We start from the raw sequence: 18,103 nt of genomic DNA, 5'->3' as shown, positions 1-18,103 counted from the left end.
ACCAATACGTTTGTTGTGCAGAAGCTTCTTGCATTCATTGAACTTATTCCGCTTCTCACTCAGCAACCTTGAGTAGTCCGGGAAGATCATTATACGGTGACCTTCCCATACGATATCCCCCAGGCGACGGGCAGCCTCGGCGACCCCATTACGATCTTGAAATCTCAGGAATCTGGCTATGAGTGGTCTAGCTCGCGGAGGTTGATCGCCTTCATACCTCTTTGGTGGAGCCCCAATTCGGTGTGCTCTTTCTATTTCCAGGCCCCGCAAAGGGACCAGGTTCAAAATCTTCGGTAAGATTCCCTCCAGAAACTTCCCCGCGTCCATCTCCTCGCAGCCTTCGGGGAACCCCACAAAACGCAAATTATTCCTCCGTTCCCTATTTTCCATGTCATCTAACTTCTGCTGAAGTACTGCAACTTCGTCCACCGTAGCCGCGGGGTTAGCTTTTTGTCTCTCATGTTCGTCTTCTAAGAAACAAAGCCGATTTTCCACCTGACCGATCCTGTTGACTATGTCTGCCAGCTTACTCTCTGTGGCGCTTGTGCTGATTCGTATTTCTTCCAGTTTCTTATCATGGACGTCGGATTTTTCCACTATAAGTGCTGAGAGTCGGGCCAATTCCTTCGCCAGCTCCCCGGGAATACCCCACGCTGGCTCCGACTCTTCCGTGTCTTCGTATGGAGGTGAAGCCTTCTGGCTAACACAGCTAGCACTAACTGGTTCAGACATTTTGCTCGCCCCAGCTCCAGCGCTGGATTTAACGGAGTTCCTAGTGACATTTGGCATATTAGCACTAGGTAAACCTTATCAATGTATTATGGTGCAATTTTAAATCTCTGGATTGCGATTTAAGCAGAAGTATATACGGGGGTTTGGGCGCAGTGTGCTCTCAGGCAGCCATCTTAGCCAAGCGTGTCACGTGACCTCCCCGTGTGTGTGTGTATTTGTGCATGAGCGGACGTGATGTAACACTTGGTTTAATCCCTCGGTGTAAATCTCAGAAATGAGCAGCAAACTACAGAACGGAGAGCTCATAACACACTAACAGCCCAAATAACTCTGTTTGTTGCACCAACACACCGATTCATACACACACACAAACACACACACACACACACACACACACAAGGGCAGATATATATCAACTCTGGATTACCTTCTTTCTCCCTCCCTTTCCTACTATCACTTGTTCCCTGTTTCCCCTGTCTGTCAGTCTGTCTTCCCCTCCTAGCCTCTCTAATTCCAAGCACTTTTCCCATTGGAGTGCTGTAAGAGGATAAGGCCATTCCATGGGAGAGCAATAAGAGGATGAATATGTGTGTGTAGGTGTTCTTTGTGTGTCTGCTTATGCCTGTGACTGTGTGTACATAGAAGTGTGTTTTTTGTATGTTGCACATGTTGGTCAATCTATGCACCACTGACACAGGATGTTTATGTATACAGCTGTCCATCTGTGCTTGTTTATGCGTGAAATTGTCATGATCCTGGGTCTTTTGACCCAGCGTTTTAAGTTTGAGTTTATTTTGTTCATTAGGTTATCTAAGTTCATTTGGTTATTAGACTCCTTGTGTTTTCTTCCCCTGTATTTAAGCTTCCCCTCACCCTTCGTGTTTCATGCTGCGTGCCTTATGTTATCAAGTTTGTATTATCATGCCTAAGTGTTTCTAGTTCTTATTATTTCCCCCTCCGTTTCCAACCATGTTAAATCTCCCCTGCTCTTCATGCATTTCATGTCTGTGTCTTACGTTGTCAAGTTCTGGTTGTCGTGTCTAAGTCTGCATGTTTCCTGTTTTATTTTGAAAAGGGGTCCTGTGTTCTGTGCTCATGCGGTTAGTTTTACTCTTGCCTGTGCATCATTATGTTTATCCTAGTCAGCTGTTTCCTCATGTGTCTCCACTTCCCCTAATCACCTCCTGTGTATTTAAGTCCTCTGTTTTCAGTGTGTGATTGTCAGGTCGTCTGTTGTCCATGCCATGCCATGCCATGCCATGCCATGCCATGCCATGCCATGCCATGCCATGCCATGCCATGCCATGCCATGCCATGCTTCGCTTCCAAGTTTCTTGTCTAGGTTTTTCTTATTGTTTGTTTAGATTCCCCAGTTTAGGTTTGTGTTAATTTTGCTTCAGTTTGCCTTGCCCTTTGTTTGTACCTTTTCTACCAGCCATATTAAATGGCTCACCTTTTGTTAACATTCAAGTTTTGTTCCCTGTTCCTTGGAGTCTGCATTTTGGGTCCTTTTTTCAATTCATACAGTCTGCCCTCGCCAGACTGTGACAGAAATATCGTTTTGTCCTGTTATGTTTGATGTGTCTGTGTGAGCATCAACATGCTCAAAGCTCCACCCTCTTCATTCGCTTGAAAGAGATGCAATGTATCGGAAAAACACAGCAATTCCTGTTTTTTTCTTCTTTGTATTCAATCCTTTAATGTTTTTCTTTTTTTTCTTTTTTCTAACTGTGCATTGATCATTAGCAGTCATTAATCAGTAAGATCAGAGAGAAAAGAAAATACGAAACATGAAGCCTCTGAATGGTCTAATGCACTCAAAACTTCTACTATGAAACCAGAAATAGTAGAAGAAACATTGATGTTGACTGGAAAGTTTATATTTAGGTTATATTTTGAAGAACACTTGATTAAGTTGAACTGACTGATTTATCTGGCATTTGAAAAGCTTTTAGTCAATTAAAAACTAAAAATTCAAACTAAAAAGCGAAAGAGGGCAAAAAATTTAACAAGTGAGCACCATGGGTGGTTTAACGCTGTTGTACTGGTTTAACCAATGTCAAGCTTGGTGTCATGGGATATGTTTAATGACACTTTTCACTTGTCTTGGGAACCACCTGAAATTGTGGTGACTGAAAGCAATGGCAGCCTGAGGATTGAAATGGGATATAACATTTTTTAAATTCTGAGAGCCATTATTTTCTACCTAAGGTGGCTGAAGGTGAGACAAGCAAATTACCTAAAATATAGGCACAAATATTCAACTGTTGGTGATAGTTTACTTGATGTTAGCCCTGCCCCGCAGCCTGGATCCACACCAGTTTGCCTACAGAGCAAACCGGTCCACGGAAGACGCTGTAGCCACAGCACTCCATGCTGCATTAACTCACCTGGAAGAGCATGGTAGCTATGTGCGGATGCTCTTCGTGGATTACTGCTCAGCTTTTAACACCATCCTTCCACACAAACTGGTGGCCAAGCTACAAGACCTGGGGCTTCCAGACAGCACCTGCATGTGGATCAACAGCTTCCTCTCGGGCCGTAGACAGAGAGTCAGAGTTGGCCATCACACATCCTCAGCCCTGAGTCTCAGCACTGGCTCACCCCAGGGCTGTGTGCTCAGTCCACTGCTCTACTCTCTCTACACACACGACTGCACTCCTCGCCACCACAGCAACATCTTTGTGAAATTTGCAGATGACACCACAGTGGTGGGGCTCATTTCCAAGGGAGACGAGTCTACGTACAGAGACGAGGTGGAGCAGCTGACGTCATGGTGTAAGGCCAATAACCTCCTCCTCAACACTTCAAAAACCAAAGAACTCATAATAGATTTCAGAAGGAAAAAAGCAGAGATCCAACCACTATTCATAAATGGGGACTGTGTAGAAAGGGTGGCAAGCTTCCGCTTCCTGGGAGTCAATATAGAGGAGAACCTTTCCTGGAGTGTGAACACCTCCGAGCTGCTGAAAAAGGCCCAACAGAGACTGTACATCCTGAGAATTCTCAGGAGGAATAACATCACACAGAAACTGCTGGTGTCCTTCTACAGAGCCACCATTGAGAGTGTTCTAACTTACTGCATATGTATTTGGTACACTAGCTGCACAGGGGCTCAGAGGAAAGCACTCCAAGGGATCATTAACACCGCCCAAAAGATCACTGGCTGCCCTCTCCCCACACTAGAAGTTCTACACAATGCCCACTGTTTTAAAAAGGCCCAAAACATCATAAAAGACACCTCACATCCTGGCCACTCCCTGTTCGAACTGTTGCCCTCAGGCAGACGGTACAGGGCAATCTCTCTCAATCACACCACCACACAGTACTGACCCACACATACAGTTCTTACACACACTGGACATTCTGGACATTGTTTCACTTCATTACTTAAAAACACATGCAAACTCCAAATCACAACGGAAGTGCTCCAGGACGCTAGGGGCAGTGTTGAGCTCGATTTGCAAAATAAACGGCAAGTTTGTTGCAAACACATGGGCTCTAGTCTCCGTCGTGCTTCCCAGGTTGCCTAGCAACCATGATACTAATAGCTGGAAACGTGTCATACAACTTTGTTTGACAGAAATGAAGGAGAACATATTTTTTTCACTTGTTTGTTTGTTTCTACAAGAGCTTTGTGTGATTTGATAAGTATCTGAGGCTGAGACCACAGGACAGTAAAACATGATTTTTGGGCTTCATTTCTGTACTGAACAGTCATTTAAGATTAGCTAGTAAATAACAATTAGCTAATGTTGTTCATGAGACTAAAGTCATATCACTTTGGTAATGTAAATATAATATGGCCAATATTATGGTTATTATATTAGTCATTATTAGCTATTACAGCAGTGAACATGAACTCTGTGTCAAATACTGAGCTTCAGTACAGATTCAAGTTGCAGTTATTTACATGTCTTACCACCTTAAATCTTCACTCAAAGACAAGTATATAGGAATGACTGCCAAATTTATTTGCCACTGAAGCAGAAGGATGGCATCTGAATAAAACCTCTCTTGACATGCCTAGATGACATTAAAGCTTGGTTGGCTCTAAACTTTTTAAATTTGAATGAAAAGAAAACAGATTTGTTGGTGTTTGGACCCAGTGGCTCCTGTGAGTCCTCTTCTTTTCATTTGGAACCCCTGGAAGTTTATTTTAAACCTGTTGTTACTGCTCTTGGTTTTAAGTTGAACCAGTCCATTTTTCTCATTTAAGGCGACTGGCAAGAGTGAAATCTTTTCTTCCTAGGCAGCACTTTGAAACCGTGATCCATGCTTTTATTTCTTCCCCTGTGGACTACTGTAACGCCCTTTATGTGGGGGTCCGTCAGTTGTTACTCTGACATCTGCAGCTGGTTCAAAATGTATATTGACAGTGCATATATAGGTGTATCATATATAAGAGACAAATGTTGTTCCTTCAGTATGTTGGCATTACTAAATTTGGCTCAATGCTTACATACATGTGTAAAAAGAAAATGTACAAGCTGTGATAACTGTTTCTGATAAAATGAAGAGTAGACTGATATATTAAACATTCCTTTATTGGGTGAGAAAATCAGACCATGTCATAACTGCTTTAAGTCATACAGAATAGATATCAGAGCCTTAAACAGGCTGGCTTCTGCTAAATGGGTCAAACTGGGCAGAAAGTATACAAACACATAACATCCTGATAGAATATGATGTAACACTATAGATCAACTTACCTCAGAATATATAAAGCATATAAACAATTACAGCAATATGATGCAACAAACACAGCAGTACTACTAATCCAAAATACTCAAAGCTTCATAGAACTGAAACAAACATTTATTTTTAGTTCCATTCTGCTGCTGATACATACTTTATTTTTCTGAACATTAAACTTGTTGCTTCCTTTCATAGTGTGTAACCTGAATGCCCTGGGTACTTTCTCCCACACTGAAAACACTGGAATAATCAAATTATTTGAACATTACCTAATAAGACTGATTCAGGACAGACAATTAGTTATGTTAAACTTTTTTAGCAGTCCTTCACAAACAGGGAACAGTCTGTCTATTCTCTCCATCTGTCAGCTGCTGCTGGCTCTTCCTCCTCCTCTTCCTCACACACTGCTGAGTTTGTCCTGGTGGATCATCAGGGGTGCAAAGCCTCACAGATGATGTGCAGCAGTGGGTCCCTCAGTCTGTCCTCACTGGACACTTGCAGTTGTCACACATAGAAATCAAATGTGTGATAAGCTGCAGGATTCAAACACAAGTGTAACTTATAAACACATGTTCATACTTTTATTCCACAATCAGAGAGAAAGAAACAGAGAGCGAGTGCAGGACAGACAGACAGGTGAAAGTCTCAGGTGTACACACTGCTACAAACAGCACACGAGAAGGAGGATTTAGTGTTTGTGTTATTACGAGTGCTAAACAAGAAGAATTCCCAGATGGTACAGTGGACACGTATGACTCCTGTGATTAAAGCATCTTTCTTTCAGCTTAACGAGTGAACCGTCAGCTGACTGACATGACTGACTTTAATTATGCATAAAATCATCACATTCTCTGTAAGATTAAGCTCAGCTATTGAACGGCGAATATTTTGAAGTAAAGGCTTTAAAACCAAGTTAGTACAAACGTCACTAATGTCACATAACTTTCCCGACATGTGGCCAACAATAATGGTTTAATGTTCTTCATTATAAAAACATTTGCACATAAATAAGTGACATAATATTCAGTACTTACTTCTGAAAGTTTACTCTTCGTCCGCTCCGCTTCCGCTGTTTTTTAAATTATCCACACCACCGCCGAGCTATGAAGTCTGGGATATGTTGGGCCATGAAGGCTACACCGACCCATCCTTAAAATTCAGGGAAATTAAGGACGCATTTGAGGGCCGCATGTAGAGCAGCCTTTGAATTGGGACAGTCTTCGTCGCGTCGCTGTGACATAATCGGCCTTAAAATGCGGCCTTTAAGGCTGCAGACCCCAAATCCAAAACAATTTTGCAAGTGTTTTGTATTTTGCATGTGTTTTGGATTTTGCACGTGTTTTGGATTTTGCACGTGTTTTGGATTTTGTACGTGTTTTGGAGTTTGCATGTGTTTTGGATTTTGTACGTGTTTTGTATTTTGTACGTGTTTTGTATTTTGCACGTGTTTTGTATTTTGCACGTGTTTTGGATTTTGCACGTGTTTTGGATTTTGCACGTGTTTTGTATTTTGTACGTGTTTTGGAGCTTGCACGTGTTTTGGATTTTGTACGTGTTTTGGAGTTTGTGCGTGCTATTTGGAATTTGTAAGTGTTTTGGAGTTTGTACGTGCTTTGTCTCTAGGGGCCACCGTAAATTCTGTTGCTAAAAATAACCTACTGCTAAATTGCCATGGACCACTGGTACAAGGTCAGTGCAGCATTAGACGTAGCACCAGGTTTTGGTGATGCATGATGTAATGCTATTTCAGCAAACTCGACATCACATCAAGAAGAATTCACAATTAAAATCTAACTGCAGGCTCTGACCTGAAGGGAGTGAGCACAATAACAGCTGTGCCAATAGCACCAATGCCTATGAATGCTGCACTAAAACTGAAACATATGCAAAAGTCACAGATACTCAATTCTTTATTACTGGTAATAACAAGTTGCTATTATGTTAATCCCTCATACCGTCACACTGCCACGAAGAACTGCTGCCATGTTCTACTCAAATCCCATAACACGCTCTTATGTATCTTTTAAATTGGATGAAATGTCAGAGACTACTATTTTTAAATTAATGCATTAAATATGTGGTTTATGTTTATGGATTATTACCACAAATGAATAAAACCTGACCAACCGCCCCCAACCTGTCCGGCTGAATAACCGCTGCTCACACCGGTGTACCACAAGGCTGTGTGATGAGCCCCTTCCTCTACTCCCTCTTCACCCACGACTGCAGACCTGCTGATGGTTCCAACACCATCATTAAGTTTGCAGATGATACCACGGTGATTGGCCTCATCAGTGACAACGATGAGGCCGCCTACACGGAGGAGGTGGATCGTCTGGCTGAGTGGTGCGACACAAACAACCTGCTGCTTAACACTGAGAAGACTAAGGAGCTCATCATGGACTACAGGAGGAATGCTGGCCCACATCCACCCATCCACATTAAGGGGACGGCTGTGGAGCGTGTGAGCAGCTTCAAGTTCCTGGGAGTCCACATCTCCGAGGATCTCATCTGGACGACCAACTGCTCCAAGCTGATCAAGAAGGCTCACCAGCGCCTCTTCTTCTTGAGGACTCTGAGGAAGAACCACCTGTCCTCAGACATCCTGGTGAACTTCTATCGCTGCACCATCGAGAGCATCCTGACCAACTGTATAAGAGTCTGTTACGGGAACTGCTCTGCCTCGGACCGGAAGGCGTTGCAGAGGGTCGTGAAAACTGCCCAGCGCATCACCGGAGCACCACTTCCTGCCATAAAGGACATCTACAGGAAGCGGTGTCTGAAAAGGGCTGGGAAAATCATCAGAGACCCCAGTCACCCATCACATGGAGTCTTCACCCTCCTGCCCTCTGGGAGGCGCTACAGGAGCCTCCGGACTAAGACCACCAGGTACCGGAACAGCTTCTTCCCCACAGCTGTCAGACTCCTGAACTCTGCCTCCTGACATCTGACCCACGTTAACACATGGACTGAACATACACACACCCACCATACACACACCCACAACCACCTACACACACAATGGACAACTGTACCCTCAAACACACAATAATAACATGGACTGAACTACCACTCACAACCACTAGCACTTTATATAGCCTCTGTAGAAATTATCCACATATCTCACTTATCTTAACTGCACTACTGTATAGCTCTGTGTAAATAATCATTCTGTACATTCGATAATTTTTAATCCTACAACTGTTTATAACTTGCATAGTTCACATTTTTGTATAGCAGTATATCTCAGATTTCTGTATAGTTTTTCATATTTTTATCCTGTTCATAGCCTGTACATACTTATAGTTATAGAATATTCATAACATACTTCATACTGTGTACATTATAACATACCATAATAGACCCATTTCTGCAATATCTATATTATTGCTAATATATATTGTAATATATCTATATCATGGCTAAAGCATGGATCCATCATGGATGGATGCAAACTGCATTTCGTTGCCCTGTACCTGTGACATGTGCAATGACAATAAAGTTGAATTCTATTCTATTCTATTCTATTCTAAAAGCTGCTTCCTTTGGTCTTTTTCCTCTTTCACTTCCTCTTCTCTCTTGGGGATCCTTTAAAGGGTTTTTGTGGTTTTAGTCTTGCTCTTATTTCTGATTAGTTTATTCTCACTGGACACTTTATTAGTTACACCTTGCTGGTACTGGGTTGGACCACCTTTTATAATCAGGACTGATTTAATTCTTCTTGGCATAGATTCAACAAGGTCCCCAGAAATTTGCTTGTATAGCTGTGGTGTTTGAACAATGCTTAGCTGGAACAGACCAGGCCAAAAGGTGCCAAGAAACCCCCAAACAATTAAACCACCAGCAGCCTGAACTGTTCATACAACGCAGCATGGATACCTGCTTTAATGTTGTTTACACCACATTTTGACCATACCATCTGAATGCTGCAGCAGAAATTTAGTCTCATCAGATAGGACAACATTTTTCCAATCTTCTATTGTCTAATTTTGGTGAGACCGTGTGAATTATAGTCTGCATTATTGAATTAATCCAATTCCTCTAACTGATAGGAAGGGCACTTGGTGTGGTCTTCCGCTGGTTTAGTCCACCTGCATCAAGGTTAGACACGTTGTGCGTTCAGGGTATGTCACTATATTTTCTCTCTTTCTGTTGGAGACACCTGTGCTATACACTTCAAGAATTTTGTACATTTGAATGTTAGTGTGAAAATGTATGCAGAAGTAAATTAACCTGTTTTGACACATTGGCTGGAAAATCAGCTAGTGTGGTAAATTTCTGTTTTTTCCTGTTATTAGCGATGTGCAAAGTCTTCAGACAGCTTTCGATTTTAGCAGGTGCAGACTGTAATTTTCAGTGGGTGAAATGGTAAAAGCAGAAAGTGTAGATTGTCACTAAACAGAATTAGTTCACGAGTAAAAATTCAGTCTTGTCAAGTTTGTTTTTGTAGAAGCATCACCCTGCATCACAGCCGAATAACTGCAAATAGGCTGGGTGTGTCTGTGGCTGCAAAATGTCCCTAGAATGGTAGGTTTTCAATTTCAAGCGTCATACTGAACAACAATGAAGCTGCTGTCCCTGATATGGCTTTAAGTGTTTCTACTCAACTCACAAAATTCATTCATGAGAAAGACCCAGACAGAGAATATAAAAGCAGGGCACAAAGAAAGTGTCAAAAAGTCAGGAGCATGACAAAGAGGGAAGGAAGCAAGTCGGCCAAGGGAAGAAGCAGGTAGAGACAGACAGATAAAGACAGGGAACAGTGTGTGAGCTGAATAAAGAATTCTGTGATGTCGGGTAGTTTCATGCAACAGCCTTTTGATCGGCTGTCTTAGCGGACTTCACCCAAACTGACAACAGAAAATGGAAGCTAAGGCAGAGTTTTATTGGAGTTTATAAAGTGAAGTCATACACCTTCTGCCAGAGCTCTTTGATATGTAGTTGACATTTTTGACACCACTGAATGAAAAGATCCAAGGCTCTTTGCTTTGTGAATTTCTTCCATTGTCAAATTCACAAGGAAACTTTTGATGTGGTACAACAAAAGAATGTCAGGAACAGTGATGAAAACAGGGTGCTTGTTTAAAAAATTCAAATATCGTGAAGGATGTTTCTACAAATGTGCATATTTGTCCAATAACAAGCTGTGTGGATTATTGTTGTTATTCCTTTTTTAAGCGGTATTAAAGGAATACCTGTTAGCTAGACCTGAACCATTGCTAGCTACTGTTAATGTAAAAGTTTGTTAAGCCACAAAGACAGCAGTTTTTTCTTAATACAATAGGCACCTGACATGAGGGGTGAAGCAGGGTTATGTCTGCACATAACAAACAACTGAGGAAAAAAATTAAATAATATCTTTAGGTTTGTTATTAGCAGCCTGTTGCAAAAACACCTCATTTGTTCCCACTTCTTCTCAGTGGAAGGGTGGCTGTCAAGAAGCCATTCTTAAGGAAGGGAAACAGGGAGAAAAGACTGAGTTATGCCACATTACACGAGAACTGGACAGAAAATGCATCTAGCACTTTACTTAGTCCCTAAGGACCCCAAAGCACTTCACACTACATTCAGTCATCCACCCATTCACACACACATTCACACACTGGTGATGGAAAGCTACATTGTAGCCACAGCTGCCCTGGGGCGCACTGACAGAGGCAAGGCTGTTGGACACTGGTTCCACAGGGCCCTCTGACCACCATCAGTAGGCAACAGGTGACGGGTTCTAAAATGTGATGTCATCAGACTGCATGCCACCGATTGGCTGGTCAGTAGCGTCACTCCATGAGTCATGAGAGCGTCTCGTTTACGAAAATCAAAACTGCCACTTTTAAAACCTTAAAACTAGAAAAATGGCTACAAAAACAACGCCATGTTCCCAAGTCTAACAAAAGTTCATACCAAATATTGACTTTCAAGCTCATTAGAATTCCACATCTCTATTTTGCTTTATCTACTGTATTTCAATGAATCACTGCAACCATTTCTCGTTTTCCTAGCAAAATATAAAGAAATGAAAGGTGGCTCAAGACTTTTACACATTACTGTATGCACAGATTTTTTGTTTTTTTTTTAAGAAAACCTATTGAACTGAATGTTCAGCAAGAACAAACTGCATAAAATAACAAATTAATGGAAGAGAGAACCAGGCCTCAGCTCTCTACAGACAAGTTTTTAGTGTTTTCTGCAAATTCAAATGACTGAAATTAGAGCACTGGTTAAAGATTCACATTTCATATACAGATGTAGGGCTGCTCGATTATGGCGAAAATGATAATCACGATTATTTTCACTGAAATTGAGATCACGATTATTTGACGATATTTATTTAACCCTTTAAGACCTACTATAGAACCAAGTCCACCAGAGCTTATATTATTTTTATTTATTTTTTTACATGCTGTAGTGCCATTTGTGGGAGCATTTCAAGTTGCTATACATCAATACAACTGTTATAGCTCATATTTTAATAATATGTATGCATTAAGTGCATAGTAATTACATAAATTGCAAAAAAGTGCAATAAACTACAAAAAAAATTGAAAATCGCTTTTGTTTTGTTTACATATATTTCTACTTGGAGAAATTTAAGAGGTTTATCCCTCAAAACTTTAAATACAATAAAGTTGCAAAAAATAGTTTCCCACCACAGGAAATTTATTTTGAGTGTCTTCATAGTTTTATTTTGGAGATACAGCAATTTTTATATACTGCAGGAAAAACAAAAAACAATCCTATGATGCAAATTTGCAAAGAAAACAGCATGTGCATCATTTCACTGTGGGAAGTGTTACGAACAGCTGATAGGAACGGCAAAGCGTGTTTCTGGAATATTATGCTTTTGTTCCTGCAAGCGCTTTTTATGCAGTTTTTGCAAAGCTATATGTGGAACGAAACCGTGACCGAGGACAAGCTGATGGCATCAGATGTAAGTACAACTCCTCCGGTTTCATATGCAAAACAAATTATTGCGCTAGCTTACACGGTTCAGGTTCTACAGGGATTTAAAAATAGTTACACAACACGGAGCGTGCTGTTCTGACCGGCTTTAAAGGGTTAACAATGACTTTAAAAAAATAATATAAAATAGTGTGCAACACCACTGAAGTTTTTTTTTTTTTTTTTTAACTCTTTTCAACCGACGGCAGTCACTCTCCAAATAACTTCTGCTTAGCTTTCTGAGCTTCCCTCGGGTCCTCTTAATCAGCGGTCTCCACCCTTTTTTGCGCCACGGACGGTTTATGCCCGACAATATTTTCACGGACCGGCCTTTAAGGTGTCGCGGATAAATGAGGGAGGGGCTAATAATCGGCTCAGTCATTTTTAATGATCGTTGAAAGCCCAGATCGTAATCGTGATTAAAATTCGATTAATTGAGCAGCCCTATACAGATGGACATCTTCACTGCTCCAAGGAACAGTTTATTTTTTTAATTAAAAGTGTCTGATAGAGATTAATTCAAAGCTAGATGCTCCTGATGCCTCGAATGTTGAGTCATTAGCACAGCTTTCCAGTGTTAAATTTTTAAATCCAATTTGCACCCATGCCAACAGTTTACACTGGGTTATATTCAGTTAAAATGCATCTATCAGTGAACCTCTGGAAACCGTCAGTACACCACACTGAGATCACTCACTGTCACACGCAGCTGCACGCATGCACATTTACACGCAGCGGAGGAAAATAAACACTAACGACGCATAATCACACGAAAAAACAAAAGGTCCCTCTTTCTCTCCCTCTCCCCATTTTCATCCTTCGATCATTCATTACGACATATTCCCTCGTGCCTAATTGTCATCCGTCTTTTATTGCAAAGCTTTAAAAAGAAACAGCAGAATTCATTTCTATCATTTCGCCAATTAAATTACATGAAACGGCTCTTGTTTTAATCAAGGGTTAATTAACATGATACTAGAAAACATTACACAGCTCCATGACCACTAACAGACTGAAACCTGCACTTGTACGGTATGAGTGTGAGGATCAGCACCTGCGGGTGTCCACATGTAAATGTGTGCGGATGTATCCAAAGCGCAGCAGTGATGCGTAAATTACATTCCTACTGAGAGGTTTGCTTCTTATGTGCGACAACAAATCTTTTATACCCTGATATGCGAATGTGACACACACACCGTCTGCTCTCTGCCCTGATCTGCTAATCTCTCCTCTCTTCAATCACAGTCTCCCTTCTTCTTTCTGAATTACTTCTTCCCCTCCTCGGTCTGATTTCTTTCTCTGCCCTCACTATGTCTTTGGCCTCATCTCATGACTATACAGGTGCACAACCCACTAAAAACCAATTCTGAAGGCAGGCTGCTTTGAGTCACTCAAACGTTTTACCATGAGATTTTTTTTTTCTCCAATTTCTCTCAGTCTAAAACACAGGCATGTTGGGCCTTAACCCACAGCTGGGGTGTGAAGTGCGACACTGCAGGGCCTCCATGCACTGATAAGCCACAACATAAAAATCACTGAAACCTTTTTATAGTTGATCATGTTGTTACAAAGCAATGTTCTGCTTTGAAAGCTTGGGTCCTGGTGTTACCAGCGCCATGCAGCACCTAACTAAACCTGACTGCAGACCATGCACGCCTCTCACAACATCCTGGTGCTGGATATCAAAGGATACCACTGTCAGTGTTGTTCTCTAGTGGGAGGTACACAATATTGGGCAGGTGGTTACAATGCTGTGCTTGACAGGTATACATCACGCTGTTAATCTCTGAAAAATGCAAGCAGCTGGATTCATGGGAAGAAAAGAAAGCAGCAGAGAGCGAGAGATGACAAGATAGAGTCATAAGTGAATGGAGAGATGATAAGAAAGGAGAAAGAGTATTTAGACCTGTGGGGACAGATCTGGACAAAAGATGTATGGAAGTCAAAGCATTGTGTGTAAGAAATTAACTAAATTAGCCATAAATACATATATATAAGCCCTTCATCCAACAGAGATGATGTCAGGCCACAGAAAACCTCAGAATACAAACACATTTACTGACAGTCAAACACACACACAAAACACACACACATATATAGATGCACCCACGCAATCACATAGCCATTCACATAAACACATGCGCCTGCGCCACATATCACCCCAGCTGCTATGCTGGATTCATCCAAATATGGCTGGGGATATTTCCATGGCAACAGCAGGCAGAAGGGGTGCAGACTCATGCGGGATGATCTCCAGAGAGACTCTGCTTTTTGACTTTTTGATTCAAACTATTCACTTTCAATTCATTCAGCAGTATATGAGTCTCTTCAGAGAGTCTGCCTCTTATGGAAATACAGACAAACCAGCACTGGTTACACGTTGGCTGACACAGTAATTCCCTGCAGCACCGCAAGCCTTCAAAAATTTCCATCTACTGGTTTTAAACACATTTTGTAGTTGAAGCATTTGCATTTTTTACTTTCTAACCAATGTTCTCTATCTGTTTTAATACATTTACTTTGTGAGAAATAATGTGCACATTGTTACTAACACTTCCCTGAAATGCGGCGTAACAGGTAACTGAGAAGCAGTGCTTGAGCAGGAGACATATCAAAGTATAATAGCCGACCATAAAATGCAGAAAATCTCACTAAAGTGGCGGCTGAAACTGATTTATCTCTCGCTGTCACTAAAAAGACTTCATCAGACTTCATAAAGAAGACAAATAGGAGGCTACTAAGTTGACAGAGAGAAAAACTGATGCTATGACAGAACCTGCATTTATGTTATTGCACTGAGTGTGCGGGGGTATCTACGTGTCCCGTGTGGATATAGATATTTATCTCAGCCCAGCTATTCATTAATGGGCTTGTAGCCCTCTGGCACCATAAGGAATTATAGAAGAGAAGCAATAAACATATTCAGATGCAGGAAGGAGAATCTCTGGGTCTACATTATGCTGCCTATGGTGTATGTGTGTAAGACATTAGTTTTCTTGCGATGTGATAGTGAGCCCCAGGACCTGATTTGGGTGTTAAGATTATTTCAAGAGGGAAGAAGATAAAAAATATAAAATCAGAAAAGCACTTAAACAAAGCAACCATTGAGGGTTCATAAAATCGGCAAAATCTAAATTTCAAGTTGTTGCAAAACTACAGAACTGAGGAGTTTGTAACAAATACAATGTTACGTGCAACACTGTTACACTGTTAATGTAGGAGCCGAGCCTAGATGTAGAATAGTCTTAAAATGTGAAGGGCACAGTGAGGGATAAATTACAGACCACCAATTTACTCAGATTAAATGCTTGTATTTCATGTGGCACTTGGCTTATTTAAACAGTATAAATATGGACCCTGGAGATCCAGAGATCTTGTGGTATTCCATGCTCATTTGCCCTCCATAAACCTGCTTTATCATCATCTTTGTGATTCTGCGGTAATCTAATTATCCTGCATTATACACCTGTCTCCCCAACTGGATTAATCAGAAGCTCCTTTCACAGACCTCCAGTTAGCAGGGCGCCCACCCGTGACCATCTCCAATTTACAACTACAGTTCATTTATGATAGTGATTCCTAAGGAAAGCTGGTTTTTAATTAATTGACCAAATCAAAACAGACTGGCTGATTTTTAGTCCTGATAACTTCTGCTGAGTGAAGAATAACTCTTCTGTTTTTGTTACTAAAACGGAGATGACGACGATGTAATTGTGACACCATAGTGATGTCCCACAGCTGACTTTTTTCCTACACTTCATTATGCATTGCAATTGATGGGTCTCATTCACTAATGTGGAAAGAAATATGTTTTTTGTACATAAAATACCTGCAAATTTGTGACATGTGCACACCAGATGATTTTCTTCTTACCACCATTTGTATGTCAGTGAATCAAGTCCAAACAAAAGAATCAAAGTAAACTTAAACAGATGAGGAAAAAAGAACGCAATGCAGGAAAAAAACAACAGAATCTCTTCAGTTACTGGACAAACATCAGTAAGCAGGTATTTGTCAAAACCTTATAGTCACAATCACAACATCCCGCTAGGATTAATGGGTCATTTTCATTGTTATTTAATGCACTAGTAACAAGGTGGTTTAATTCAGGCCTTTTTCGTGAATCAGCTTGACTTTATCATTTGTGAATACTCATGATATCCAGCAGAGTGTGACCAAATTCAGGCAAGGAAACATGGGTCAATCACAAATTTGTATGTAAAACGTTCACATGCACAGTTTGTGAATGAGGCCTTTTGTCACTGTTAATTTTATTTTTTCCCCTGGAGGTTCTGTTGAAATTATCCATTAAACTCTTTATATCATACATAGTCAGACCTAACAAAGAACTTCTCCCCTGACAGTGCATCAAAGTTACGACTGATTAAGTCCTTTAATTCTGTGAGGACAGAAAATGTCTGCCTACTTCATGATCGTTCTCTCTCTCTCACTTCAATCTCTAATTGCAGACTGAGTACAGTAGACTTTACCTCATATAGACAGCGATGATGATGATGATGTTGATGAGGAGGATAATGATGATGATGAGTAAGATGGTAATGAGCATCAAGGTGGTGATGACAACAAATATGATGCAGGGCATGATGATTTAGTGAAACAGCAGAGATCACTGGGGGGAAAAGTAGAACAGAATTGGAACCAGTCACACTTGTGCCATTTTAAAGGCAATCCCATCATGTTGTTTCCAGTATATGCAAAAAGCTATTGTTTTTCCTCTTCGCATGCTGGCTGGCATAGGTGCTAAAATCATTATTCATCTTATGTTAATCAACAGTTGGCATGGCAACCGTAACTCGAGAGGCTTAGAAGCAACTTTCATACAGACGTATGTAGCCACACACACACACACACACACGCACACACACACACACATATATACACAGAGGTAGGTAAAAACTGTTGATTTGGAAAGTTTTTCTTTCTGCATATCAATTCATCCACACAGAAATGGAGCTTTATGTGAAAACGACCTCATATAACCAAATGTTAGTGCATACTCTACCACGACAATGTCTCTAGTTGTAATACTGAGTGTTTATCACCACTCCTGATGCAAAAAATGTAGCTTTTCCATAAACTGGCTTTTTGAGTTTGTCCGTTCATTCATTATTAACTGCGGATATTATTTTATTTAAAAATTAAGGCAGCTTTTCTAAGGAATACCTCAAACAAGACTTAGAAAATGATTGTTACATTATCTAATCATTTCCTGCAGCCTTCACCCCCGTCTGTGGCAGAGACAGATCTCCATTTATGAAATGCATCAGTTTTTATTTCAGTTTCTAGAATTTTATAACGAAGTCTTTATCTGTCCAACTCAGCTCAGCCGTTTACAGCAATTGGTGTGTCCATTAAGCTTATGTTTGCAAAAGACACATTCATTTATTATTATTATTATCATTATTAATATTATTATTATAGATATATCCAACAAATACAGTTCAATCAGTCACAACCAGCTGGGGATGTGTGCAGCACTGCTAGTCAAAAACCAGCTACTTTGAAGCACAGACTGGGCTTTGAAGTCTATTCATCAGCAGCATGGACATTTTATGCAAAAAAACAAAAACAAAAAACAGAGCAGAGACTAGCTGAAAGTATATATTTACCAGATGGGTTCTTATTAAATGTTCATAAGTGTGGCTATAATGGTTGTTATTGACACTTACATTTCTGATTATTTTTTTTAGTTTCAGTTACATCAGTCAGTTGA

The 18,103-nt window shown here is 40.7% G+C and overlaps 1 protein-coding gene across 1 annotated transcript in view; it reads right to left on the bottom strand.

The window, feature by feature from the left end:
• Positions 1 to 18,103, bottom strand: part of grm5b (glutamate receptor, metabotropic 5b) — a 92,280-nt gene that overhangs the window by 50,766 nt on the left and 23,411 nt on the right. The gene's annotated exons all lie outside the window — the stretch shown is intronic.

Source organism: Copadichromis virginalis, linkage group LG14, assembly GCF_057382275.1.
Source record: "Copadichromis virginalis isolate Kocher_CV1m ecotype Utaka linkage group LG14, C_Virginalis_male_GT1.1, whole genome shotgun sequence".
Lineage (NCBI taxonomy): Eukaryota > Metazoa > Chordata > Actinopteri > Cichliformes > Cichlidae > Copadichromis > Copadichromis virginalis.
This window is presented reverse-complemented; position numbering and strand designations above follow the sequence as displayed.